General features: G+C 40.4%; 1 protein-coding gene across 1 annotated transcript in view; it reads right to left on the reverse strand.

Annotated features, from left to right (window-relative positions):
* The window catches only part of arid5b (AT-rich interaction domain 5B), an 86,320-nt gene that overhangs the window by 27,890 nt on the left and 44,938 nt on the right, over positions 1-13,492 (reverse strand).

Consider the following 13,492-nt stretch of genomic DNA (forward strand, 5'->3'; position numbering starts at 1 on the left):
GAAATTTAGAGTAACCAATTAACCTCAGCATATTTTTGAACTGTGGGAGGAAGCCGGAGTACCCGGAGAAAAACCCACGCATGCACAGGGAGAACATGCAAACTCCATGCAGAAAGATCCCAGGCCGGGATTTGAACCAGGGATCTTCTTGCTGCAAGGCGAAAGTGCTAACCACTATTGCACTGTGCAGCCCATCTATGCAACATGGCAAAGCTAAATTAGGTGACATTTTTTCATACCAAAGTCTCTGACATTAGCATTTAGCTCAAAGAAAAAGCACTGGAGTCCCTCGGATAGCTGCAAACTCAAACTCCTGTTAATTTACAATCCTCTTTGTAATCATATTATGCAAATGCACAATGACGCTGTTATGAATGTTGATCATTCATTTTATGGGTATTTATAAAGGTCAGGCTGACATAAATCAGTAATAAAAGTTGTTGAGAAACACTAGAATGTCAAAGTTATTCATGACAAACAACCCTGATCCAACATCAGGTACCAAAAACTGCTGAGCTCAATAAATAACATTTAATCAATCACGTATAAATTAAATGTTAATCACTTTACAGATGTAGCAACGGCTCTGACTCGTTAGATGTGAAACAGCAACATCTAAAGGTTCTTTTCTTTAATCCTTTCCTGCCAACTGTGACTGACTGACTGAGGAAGAATTTACCATCTGCACTTTGATGCAGCTAAACTCCCACACGTGTCGGCGCTGAAACTCCTAATTCTACAGTTTAACTTCCTCTCTCTGTAACGAGGTCCAAGTTCAAACAGCAAGGTGAGGGAGGATGAGTGAGGCATGACTAGAGCGAGAAGTGGAAGGTGAAAAACATGTTTTGACATATTTTGTTGTCTCACTTGGTTGCAAATTCACTTAAGGCCTGACACCCACTCAGCAATTATCAGCATAGCTCACAGCCAAAGGTAGCATTCATGTTGCAATACATGGTCCTGTGTCTGTACAGGACAGTGTGTCCCCCGGGACAGAAGAGAAAACAGTGCATATAGAATTATTTAGAAATTTTACTAAACCTACTATATAAACAAGAAAAAAAAACAGCTCCCTGCAAGCCTTTTATGCAACAGTTGTGTGTCCAAAAGGGCAGCACACAAAAATAAAATGATGCAACACGCTGTTAATAAATGTTGAAACCGGATCTTTGGAGCAAATGTAACATGAAGTGACTTATCTGATTCACTAAGTCAACTTGAAGTCACTTCCTAATGAGTTAAACTGGATTAAAAAAAACACAGGAAAGATAGGATTTTTACCCAAACAGCACCTCCTGGAGGAGATAATATATGCATCTGCACAGGTGAGAAGAAATCCTCCCTCGGGAGAGATTTGTAAATTAAAAGTGCACTCGTGGAAACGCCCACTCACACACAAAGGAGGTCACTCAGGTCCAACATACAGGGTTACAGCGGTGCGTTGGAAATTTACAGCAAGTCATAAAACAAAACGGACCAGGATAGATTAGATTTAAACTCGATGGTCATATTTGTATCTTCCATGAGGGGGAAAAAAAAAAAACAATCTCCACAACAAAAATGAATAATAATAACCCTCCCTGAATTTAAAATTAAACTGAATGAAATAATAGCACCTGTCAGAATGCAAACAAAATATGCAAAGTAAAAAACAACTAAACTAACAAATACTGAATAATACATGACAGGTCACGATACAAAACACGCTCTGATACAACTCTTGAGACACAGACTTTAATCCGTAGAGCAGCGGAGCATTAAACGTGTGATCGGTGGAGTGATATTACACTTTGGTGGAACATTTTAACTCCACTGGAGGCACAAGGAAGTGACAAGGGAGGCTCCAAAGCAGCAAGGCAACAGTACCAGAGAGAATAGAAAAAAGGGGGGAAGCAGTGACTGATTCCTGAGCCAGCAGTGACAGGCGACAGTGCGTCTTCACTATACATCAAAGATCTCAGAGGTTGGAGGGATTTCAAGTATTTTTCTGCTCGAGGACTGTGTGTGTCTGACCACAGTTTCAGGAAGCAGTGCTTTTAAGGAACTTGCTTGAGCTATTGTTGTTGGGTTTTTTTTCTCATTTCTGATGTAGGCTACATTCCTGACACTTGTTATTCTGATCAAAAGGTTCTAATGTGCAAACTACCATGTCTACATCAAACCCACCACAACAAAACAAGCTGCAGAATGTAAAACACCTGAGCACATGTGTACTGTACACAGCATGTGTTCTACTGCAGAATTACTCACGACAGTTTTTAATGACACATTTTAAACTGGCCATAAATCACGATGCACTATTTTTAACTGGATGTAATCCCCACTGGGTGTTCAAAAACACACATTTACCGCCCACATTTACGTTTCAGTTGGAAGGACTCACTAAAATGTCTCTCAGCCGTGTCCTCTTACTGTCCAGCTAATAAAATCCACATGGAAAAAAAAAAAAGAGTTCATTAAAATGTTCATTCGTCAATTCATTAAAGTTGGCTTCAACCCTCCAAACCACAAAACCAACCAGTGGGTTTAAGAGGCACCATTTATCAGAGGTAGAAACTGTAAAAACAGCAGGAATCGCTGGATTTTCAACTTTTTGATGGTCCTTGAACTACTCGTGTTTGACACAGAGATACAATTGTAAGCTTAGAATCTGGACATTTCAACAAAATTACTTCATTCAATGTGTCTCTTTAAAAATTGGCCAATATTGCAACAGTTGCTCAAACTAGATCCTGTAAAAAAATTAAAAAATCTCCCTTCCATTGTGCAACTGAGAAGCTGTTAGTGAGTCAGCTGTGATCAAGTGTCACATGAGAAAAATTCAGGGACTTTTTTATTGAACTTCAAGATGGGTTCACACAGAGCAGAGAGCAGACACGTACAGAAACTAACTGAAAGAGTCAAATATCTTCAGCATTTGTGTGTTGATTCTAGTTTTTATTCAACTAAAACCAAAAGAAACCAGCTTCAGTTTTCATCTTTTTTTTATAACTCGTGGCGTTACAGCTGCGTCATACTGCACAGAAGACATTTTCACTTCTCTGTAATTCCGGTCATGTTTGCGTAGGACTTTATATTGCTCTGAAAAATGACTCTGCAGTGGGTGTAAATGTGACAGGAGCAAAACACAACAACACCAGAAACTGCTTGAGGTTCAGAGGGATAATTATTACCACGCCAGAAATAATACAAGGGAAATTTTGATAGTCTTCTCGTAATTGCGGCTGTTTTGACGACGGGCCACAATGAGTTTGCACTTACTGATTCAGAAAACACTCTGGAAAAACAATTTATGTTGGCACAGTTTGCATGCTGGTGACACGATATGAAACCCTGCCAACGGTTTCACACCATTCCAGAAATCTAGAGGTGGCAGTAATGGGTCAAGTCAGGCAGCAAAGTGTCAGCGAGGGGAGAGAAGATGACATTGCAGGCTGCGGATGTAAACAATGCAGGGTTAAAATCTGCTTTGCAAGTGTTTATTTTAGCCAGAAATGCTTGTCATACCTCAAGGATATGAATTCCGCTTGGTTTACCAGGAAACTGCATATTTCGCCTTTAAAAATGATTGTTTTGTTCTCTATTTACCACAGATTTCCCCACATCACCCACATTACCAAAACTAAAACTACACTCTCGGTTTTCCGTTTGTAAAGCAGCGATAGGCCCTCCCTCCTCTCCACCATTATGTAGTTGACTGGAACCACCGTCGCATTCACATACTAATATCAGGCTTTTTCTGACATGCTCATAATTCCCACTTTGTCACATCTGACAGCAGAGTTATTCCTCAGTTCCTGCGCTTGAAGGCACGTTTCGGCTCAGAGTCATTCGAGACACACTGACGGCACCGAAAGAAGAAAAAAAAAAACATTTAATGAACTGTAATACTTCGAGCATCTCTATCACTGCAACCATCCAAAATTACACAATGCGCCCACAGAGTGAGACAGAGTGTGTGGGTGGACACAGTACACTGTTTTTATTAATCATCAGAACCTCCGTAGGTTGATAGATGAAACAAGTGTTAATTAATTTCTCATAAATATACAGAGGAAGATTATCATTGATAAATTGCGAAACATTTTCGCAGCGAATTCCGAGAGTGCAGCCTTTCATATGAGGTCAACCTCGGGGGGATTTCACATCAATAACGCTGAAATATTTTCATCACTGGTGTTGCCTGTTTTTCGCCCATGAATGCAACATAAGAAGATATTTTTACACCGCTGTGCCTGAGAGCGTTTCTGAATTTAATGAGGAGGAATGCATTTGGCTGCTTCCGAGGTATGACAACGGATACTAGTTAGTGTTATTACACAAACACATCCAAGTTTTTTGCCAGCTCTTCGACAACAACAAACCCAACCTTCCAGTATGAGCAGCAACACTGAGCGACAATTTAAATTTTCCACTGCCGCTCGGCGAACAGCAGTGTGTTTGTACCTGTATCAGAACCCTGTCTTCTGTCTACTTGCACATGAAAAAGCACCATAATACAAGGCTATCAGAACACGAGCCAGAGCAAAAGGCGAGGATTAGTCCGGCTTGTTACTGAAGAGGTCTAACAGCAGTCCCTCGAGGTGCAGCCGACTCATCCTCAACACACAAAAAAAACAACACATTGCACCTTGACTCACTCTACTTCAACCACTTTAGCGAAGAGCAAGTTCACCCAAAGTACACACACGAAGCACAACCCGTCATTAGTATCCGTTTTTGTTTGTTTTGGTATCGTGTAATTTTTTAGATGCACCTCGGATGCAGCGGAGGTGAACTGAGGTTCGCTTGATGAGCAAGCTGAAAACACGGCGCCGATATGTAAATAAAACTATTATAAGGAGGGAAACTGAAAAACAGCTGCGTATGTTCACGCCAGCAGACACATGGAGGTTTATTTATTGTAGTTTATGTCAGATATTCACTCTCCGAGGAAAATAACTGACTGTTTAGCTCCTAAACGCTCAACTACATTTCCCATCTTGTTGCCACTTTGTCTATGTGCTGTTTGAACAAGTAGAGATGCAAAAGTTAGCTCAACAGAGGATGTTTTTATTGGCTGGAAAGACGCTAAAACAACCTGTAGAACTGTGACAAATTAGCAAAGTTTAACTTCTTATAATTGGAACCACTTTTTCCCCATTTGTCTGTGGATTATTCAGAGAAACAAGAATGTTTCTGGAAAAGTGAGAGTCATTATTCAGTGTCGTTTTTTTTTTTTAATGCTGTGAGTACCACAAACCAAATTCCACCGACCTCCATCATTATGGGGTGGAGACAAATGAAAGCAGAACTGTCTGCATGGTTGGGTGCTGCTACTGGTCAGCATAACAATCATTTCTTGGCACCTTTTGATCTCACTTATTTTCTCTAATGGGCACCTCATGCATGTCTTCAGTGTGAATGTAAAGACGTGAATCCGTGTGAGCAGATTCTGCAACAACCGCCACTAACAGTTCCAGTCTATTCCCCAAACCTATCATTTCCTATACAAATACTGCATTATATCGGCTACAGTCTGTTTTTATTTTCCTCAAAGACGATTCCCCCTCTGTCGGCTGACTGACAGCTGTGTGTGTATGCATCATTATCTCCTTCACAGAGGCTGTCTGTTGCCATAGCCTGTAGCAGACCTCAATCACACAGTATTAGAAATGACTTTGCTTTCCGCCGAGCGCCGCTCTTTTGCAGGCTGCAGGTGCGGCACACATTATCCGAACCGTCGGGATGTAGGTGAAGTAGCTGCTCCGCTCGTGTGGAACTAAAGACATGTAGAATCAGATACTTGGGGCTAAGAAGTTCATTTGATTTAGCCAAGGCGTAATGAGTGAGAGATAATGTTCCTGCCGGCGAGCTGCGGTCACTGAGGCCAATAAACAGGAAAATGAAAAAAATTACTGAAACAAAATGAACGTAAATGCGCTCTAAAGAGTCCAACACACACCAGGAAGCGGCTTAAGCTCTCCCACTGAAGAAAAACAGGATTAATTATCCCATTTTTTGTCATAAAAACTCCTCTTAACTGTCCTAATTATGTTGCGGGCGCAATTTAGTAACGGCTAAACGGGAATATTGATTCATTCATCGACTTTAGCGGATGTTTAAAATGCTGGTCAGGTCTGAAGTCTTAGTCTGAGGTTTCAGCATACAGTCAGGTAATAAGATCCACAATAGAGGGTCTATGCTAATGCCTTGCTAGATAGTGCACAGTAGATAAATCATGTTTATAGATTGATGTCCTCCTCTATGGCCTCTGCGAATACAAAAAGATTGCTTCCAATTGCATCTAAATATGAGCTTTATGCATGCAAACACACTGCATAATAAAATACCGCGCGCCAAGATATGGAATAAAGAGTCTCGCTTGCCATTTTAAACTATAACCCACCACACTGGCTATTATCTGCTGTTTATATTCTAATATGTGACTATAATGTAAAAACGCTCTTTCTTTGTGTTAATCCCGACAATTTGTCAAATTTAAATCCTGCAGTGCTGCAAAGAAACACATCAATTCAAAGTGGAATCAATCCTGTCCCTCCTCTGCCTGTTTTTTTCTTTTTTGCTTTACTTTTTCTCCGACTCTCCTGCTTCTCCTATCTGTTTCTCTTTTCTGTAATAAGTACGTGAGCGGCGCAAATGTAATTACAAAGAGGTGGGGTTGGGAGGGGGTGTGTGTACGGAGAGGAGGAGGATGGGGGGAGGCGATGATTGCTGTGCATGCACAACAAAACGCAACATTAAAAAGCTATTATCAGAAAAGGGAACATTTTGGCAGATATATGGCGGAGGGCAGCTCCCGCCATATGTTTGCCGAGACGGGGACAACAAGTCAGGTAGTAATTATCAATCATCATCAGGAGAAACTGTCAAAACGCTAGGCCGGGCACACTCTGACTGGCGTTGCCATGGAGACAAGCCCACATCCCGGCAAGTATGTGTTTACCAGGACATTAAAAATACTTGCCCATATTTTTATCTCGCACTTATAAAAATCATGTAAATCATTCTTTTAGCTTCTCTGAACCATGAGAAGTGTGTGTGTGTGTGTGTGTGTGTGTGTGTGTGTGTGTGTGTGTGTGTGTGTGTGTGTGTGTGTGTGTGTGTGTGTGTGTGTGTGTGTGTGTGTGTGTGTGTGTGTGTGTGTTTCCTGCCAAGCCATACTAGGAAAAGAGATTTTTCAGGGATAAAACTGAGGATAATTTCAGTTGAGGTTACTTTTTTTGGCTTTGCACAGATTCCCCTGCCTTCAGGTTCTGGCATGTTAGGGGTTACAATTAGCAGATGGATATGTAAATGGAATATTCTCACCATCGTAATACAGTAAGAGATACGTGTACGTGCACACATACATTATGCATTTGGCAGTAACGAGCTAATTTCTGCGACCATACTGTTGCTGTACACAGACTCTCCATTCAGACTGTCACTGCTAATATTCCTCAGCCGGGGAAAGAGGACATTCTCCCGAGCCATCATGACTTTGTCAGTTTCAATTTTACATATTTCTTTCTCCTGTTTTTGCATAGCCTACTCCAGTTTCCCTTTTTGCATATCACCACATGCCTTCAAATCAAATGTCACTACTTGCCATACTGGCTATTCATTTCCAGAACGGTGTACGGCAAAGTGTGACTTTTCACACAATCACACATGAGGAATGTTTTCTGGAACGTTTCCAAAACGCTTCCTACGACAAAGGCGCTTTTGTGATGACAATCAATTTCCATGTGACCTCAATCCATTACCCCTTCCAGGAATAAGGATTATTTTCACTTAAAACACGCTCTGAAAATTAAACACATAAGCAAGTAAACATGAAAGCAATTTAGTGGAAACGGGTGTAAGCGCAATATGAATTTTTTCTGCTTTATTATGGCAGTCATTTGGAAAAAAAAAAAAAGGTAGTGTTCTTAATTCATTATTTGTGCGCCGTTGTGCATGCGCCCCCTGGGGAGAAGTAACATTACTCTTTCATCAGATCAAATGAAGCGAAGCCGTGCCGTTCCAGGAAGAGCCAATTAAACAGTTCAAAGAAGTTTATTATTGCGATGGATTATGAAATCATTCTCATCGGATTCATTGGGGTGTGTGTTTCAACAGGGGTGTGAATGTGTGTACTTTAGCACCGCGCAAACTCATAAAGGCTGTCGACTCAAGCTTTCCATTTGCAAAGTAAATAGGAAATTATGTTACAATGTTACATGTTTTACAAGGGAAATTTCCCGAACTTAATTTATCGTCTAAATAAGTCGTAATTACACTGCGGGGGGAAGAGACGTGCCTTCAAATTTATCCGTTTTCTTCTTCTTTTTCTTTTCACTCCTTCCTCTTTTCCCTCCTTTCGTTCTATCCACCTCATGTGATCGCCTCATGATGGTAGCGTCGCCCGTTAAAGCGCTTATTAACACACATCACATTCGAGACACGGCTGGGGTTTAATCTTAACCCAGATCCACTGATTGACACACACACTGAGGAATGCAGTGACCTCCGACCCCCGGCCAACTGAATAATATCAGCCGGTATTTATCTCAAGGCACAGGCACACAGGCTTGGTGTAATTATACAACAAAAAGACCACAATGTCTTTCTGTTTAAGCTGCAATAAGTCAGTTTTTTTTCCCTGTCAGAACAAAAATAAACACAATAAAGCTGTAAATATCCGACAAGTGAATGTGTCACTTCAGCTTTTTTTTCTGCAAGTGTTGGCAAGTAGCTCTTAATGGCCATTGTTCCGGGTAGAGGAAATTAAAAAATAAATCCCATTTTGCAAAGAAATGTTAAGAGCACGCAGAGGGACTGTCCCAAATAACACACACCCTGTTGTTTTCCAAGAGTGCAAAATGTAAAACAGAGTCAAAGTTACATAATGTGGAGGGATTTACTAAAAACGGGATAACCTTCAAACGCTTCCACATCATTGATACTGACAGACTGCAGCGACAACTCAGACCGGGGCTTTAAAAAATACAGTATTTCAATTTGGCTTTTGGAGGGAGAGAGAGAGAGAGAGAGAGAGAGAGGGAGGGAAAAGAGGAGAGGGAGGGAGAGATGAAAGGGAGCAGTGGATAAGCTTCAAGGCTTATCCTATTCATTACTGGAGGAAAAAAAAAATCACAGCATCGACCTATAAATAAATGAATGCCAGGATAAACACGGAGCCCATACATCAATAAAACATATGTATTCTAATAGATCACGCTCTAGTTACACTTGATGGGATTGAGTCGGTCAATGAGCCCAATCATGGGGACTTTATCATTTTGAAAAAGCTACACGGCATTAAGCCACGGCGATTATAAATAATCATCATTACAACAAAATAGGCCAATGCATACTTTTATCTTTTTTTTCTTCTTGTTTATATGCAAATTTTTTGTATTGCAAGGATTCATGAAGTTTATTCCAACATTCACGAATAATTTGAAGAAACAAAAAAAAAAGACACAAAAAGCTCCCGTCTGTCTTTGCATTTCCTGTTTACATGAGCATGAAAGTAGCTGCCTATTAAAAAAATGTTAAAAAGTAACACATTTGTAAACAGATTTCTAAAGCAGCTGCCAGCCGTGTCACAGTTTAAGCATTTTTTGTCATTTTGGTGGGAGAGAAAAAAAAAAAAACATCAATCACACACGGTTTAATCCTCACTTTGTTGCCGCCGTGTATCTGCGGCGTAACAATGATTTCTGACGTCACTCAAGTTACACAACAGCGGACGGAACAACAACCGGCGACAAGCCTCTACCTGCAGGAAAAGACGAGCACCGCTTAACCCGACTGAAAGGCTGCATTCAGACTCATCAGACTTTGTAAACAGAGTTTACAGTTACACAGATGAGTCACATTCCAGGTTGCAACACGCTGTTCCCTAAAATTTTATTACAGACGTTCAGAGGTTTAATCGCAACTCACATCTGGGTCTCTTTGTTGTTTTTGTGAGTCTCACTGTGGACTCCATTACAGCTACAAACCTGCTGTATCGCTTCATCATGTAAATACAACCTCGCTTGATTGAAACCACGCTCACCGACTGCTGGTTCTTCAACATTTGACAAGTGTATTAATGGAATAATCATCTAAGCCATTATGAATGAGGTCAAGCCGGCCTCCTTAGCTGAAGTGTAAAGTAATTAATAACGTGCTCTGCAGTTTATCAGCGTTTTAAATTAAACAAAAAAAAAAAAAATCACATTTTATTTTTGAATCTTTTCCATCTCCAAGAATGATAACAACCTGTCAAAGCAACCAAATCACTGACTTCACAAGAAGACTTGAATGTGCAATAAGTTTATTAAATATATGTTATTTATTAGATTTCTTTTGTAATTCCAGGAAACAAGTAGAGACTTGAACGCACAAGTTACGACATACTTGTTAAATGATCATTTCCAGTGAATATTTCATCACATTTTGGTATGTTTTGTCAGTGTTAACATCTTGTGGTGCTTTGACTGCAAGTAGGAGCCAGTCTGAAGCCATTCTTCAGTGGTGCGTTCAAATAAACACAAACAGGTCGTGTTTAAAAGGCTGTCCTCTTAAAAACACTGCATCCATAAACCACAATGTACTGGCAAAATAATCCAAGTAGCAAAACACCACAGAATAAAAAGGATAATATGAATATGTGTTGAGTTAAAATGGTTTGTGTTTAACAGACAACTCTGAAGTCTTAGATGTCGGAGCTTCCATAAACGCAACAGCAGGGAGCGATTTCCCAACAGTCGCTGCTAACAGCTGCAATAACATGTGATGACAGCGTGACAATGAAATGGTGAGTAAATGTTTCACTGCGCTGGATCACCTGTATAAAGAAGATTTTATGCTCCTGTAAACCAATTTTTATAGTGACAATGGCTGCATGAAAAATAGCAAGAATAATCATGTTGATTTCAGGTCTGAAAACAGCAAAAATATCAACTATGATACAAAAAGTCCAGCAATTACATATTGACCCACCACCTATCAGAGACTCAGAAGCAGCATATTTTCAGCCTGAGAAAACAAACAAAGTACAAAAATAGGTGCTACCCTCATCCCCAGCGGTAGTAATGGCCTTGGAACTATACGATTTGCTGAAATTCATGATATTCGCTAAATACAACAAGTAAATACCAGCGGTGTAATCCTTGAACTGAAGCAAGAAGCAACCCGTGTGTCCTTTTATTTCTCTACCAGTCAATTATCCTTGATCAGCTGCTTCTCTGGGAAACCTTTGCACTGTGAATAACGGGTCTAGATCTCTGAAAAGCTTCTTGCCCATCGCCAGATGCTTATTTGTTCGTCCGTTGCCGTTTGCTATAAATAGACGAGCAGCGACGCAAAGCAATATGTGCAGAGATGGTGATGACATAATAAGGATAATCAGAAAGATTGTGCCTTATTCAGCCCAGAAGTGATGCTAATGCTGCTGATGCCACTGGAAGAAAAGCACTTCTGGCTGAAAATAGCTCTGTGGCAGTGATTCTGCTGGTGAAAATAGCAGGTACATTAGGCAAAGATGCACAGCCTCAGTGTATTAGAACTATATTTGATTTTTTGTTGAGCTACTAACATCTAACAAAATACGTATCTTCCACTCCTTGACCATTTGAACCCGAAGCAGTTTCTGGGCGCTTTTTTTTTTCTGCTCCAGTCACATTTTTACTCACATTGGAATCATTTTTTAAAGCAATATGAAGTCCTGTACCTCTACGGAAACAGCACAACCATAGCTAGTACTAGATTTTCTCCTGAGCAGTAAGGCGCCATTATAATGCCAAAAAGAAAAAGGTAAAGTCGGTAAAGGTTAATACTTTTACAAAAAAGAAATAAAAACCTGGAAATGAAGCATCCAATATTACTAATGTCATATTATATTAGTAGCCACATGTGCCATCAACACTCAGATATTTTACTACTTGTGTTCTATCTACTTTGTTTAAACACTGCCTGCAGTTCAGCTGAAAATTCCCTGATTGAGTCAGACATGGCTTCCCAATTACGAAAAGAAGTGCATAATTTTGTGTGTTTTTTTTTTTTCACAGAATCTGGTTGGAGCAGACAAGTCGAATAAATTGGTGAAATATCACAGTTTGAGCTTAAATCCTAAACCTAAAGTCACAAATGATTAACTCAAGGTTCATTGGAAAATTCTTTGTTTCTACTTTTCCTTGCTCTGATTAAATGGGGTCATATTGGCAGGTTTTAGGGTTCAGAGGGTTTAATAATAAAATATGATTTCAAACAAGGATATGACAATGTGTAAATGGCCTTTCACCAGATGTTCAGTTCATTTTATATACAGTTCATGTCCCGATTATGAAATTTCACTGTAGAGTCAAAGCATGCAGTCCGTTCCCCTCTGAAATCCTGCTCTACGGCCGCTGTATACCATGACATATGGACAATGAAAAATTCATGGGCCGGTGGTTAACACAAATCTGCAGAGGAGATGGGAAAACATGAGCTTAGCAAGCAATTTGCCTATTACATTAACAGACGGCGGTGTCGTGGGACGACATTGGCATATGCATATTTCATCTAATCACATTTCATGTTTAAAGAGCAGCGAGAAAGTGGTTCAAGTTGTGGAAACAATGACATCATGCTGTACGTTCATCTGGCGACCCAACCCGATCAGTCAGCCAGGACTGAACGTTGTTTAAAGATATTATCTCGATGTACAGGTTTAAGAATTTTGCATTTTTGAAGCTTTTCCTCCTCCTTCCTCTGCAGTCCAGTGCGTTGCAGAAACGGCTTCCATCTGAAGAAATCTCGTCCTTCGAAACAGATGTCACTAACTCAGTATGCAGAAACACCCTCATAAATACACAGAAAGCACGAGCAAATTCAGCCACAGATGTACAAAACCAGCAAGCACGCACCGCAGTACAAAAATAGACTGTTTGTGATCAGTGCATCTGGACAATGTTAATATATTGAAGCAATAAATTGTTTTTTTTTTTATACTCCTCCCACCCTGGAGGATTACAAAGAAGGATTCCAAAGGATTGCGCTGAAAATGTTTCTTTTTAATAAAAATCAAACCGGCACTGAGTGAGAGATATTTCAAACAAAACACACTGAGCTAAGCATGAAATACACAGTTTCTACACCAAGGAAAGAGACCTGGGGAATATAGGACAAATGAGAAAAGAGCGCGGTGAGGAGGAAGAGGAGGAGGAAGAGGAGGGTCGCTCTTCTCAACTGCTTTGCCTCAAACATGATTGCCTCACTAACTTTCAAAATACTGTTGATTTAAGCAATGCGCACACATGGGGGTGTTGGGTTTCTGAACGGGCGGAGGCAGGGAGGGGAGAGGAAGGTCAGCAGTTTGGGAGCAGAACTTCCGCATCAGAGAAAACGGGAAAAATGTCGCCCATAATATTTGCCTTGACAGACGGCCATCTTGTTTAAATATATCATGTACAGCACCTCTAGGGTCGAGCTTATGAATGTTTATGCTATTGCCACGCAGCACATGCAGCGTCCCTGCCAAATTAATGCAAGT

The sequence above is a fragment of the Acanthochromis polyacanthus genome, chromosome 15 (genome assembly GCF_021347895.1).
Source record: "Acanthochromis polyacanthus isolate Apoly-LR-REF ecotype Palm Island chromosome 15, KAUST_Apoly_ChrSc, whole genome shotgun sequence".
Taxonomy (NCBI): Eukaryota; Metazoa; Chordata; class Actinopteri; family Pomacentridae; genus Acanthochromis; species Acanthochromis polyacanthus.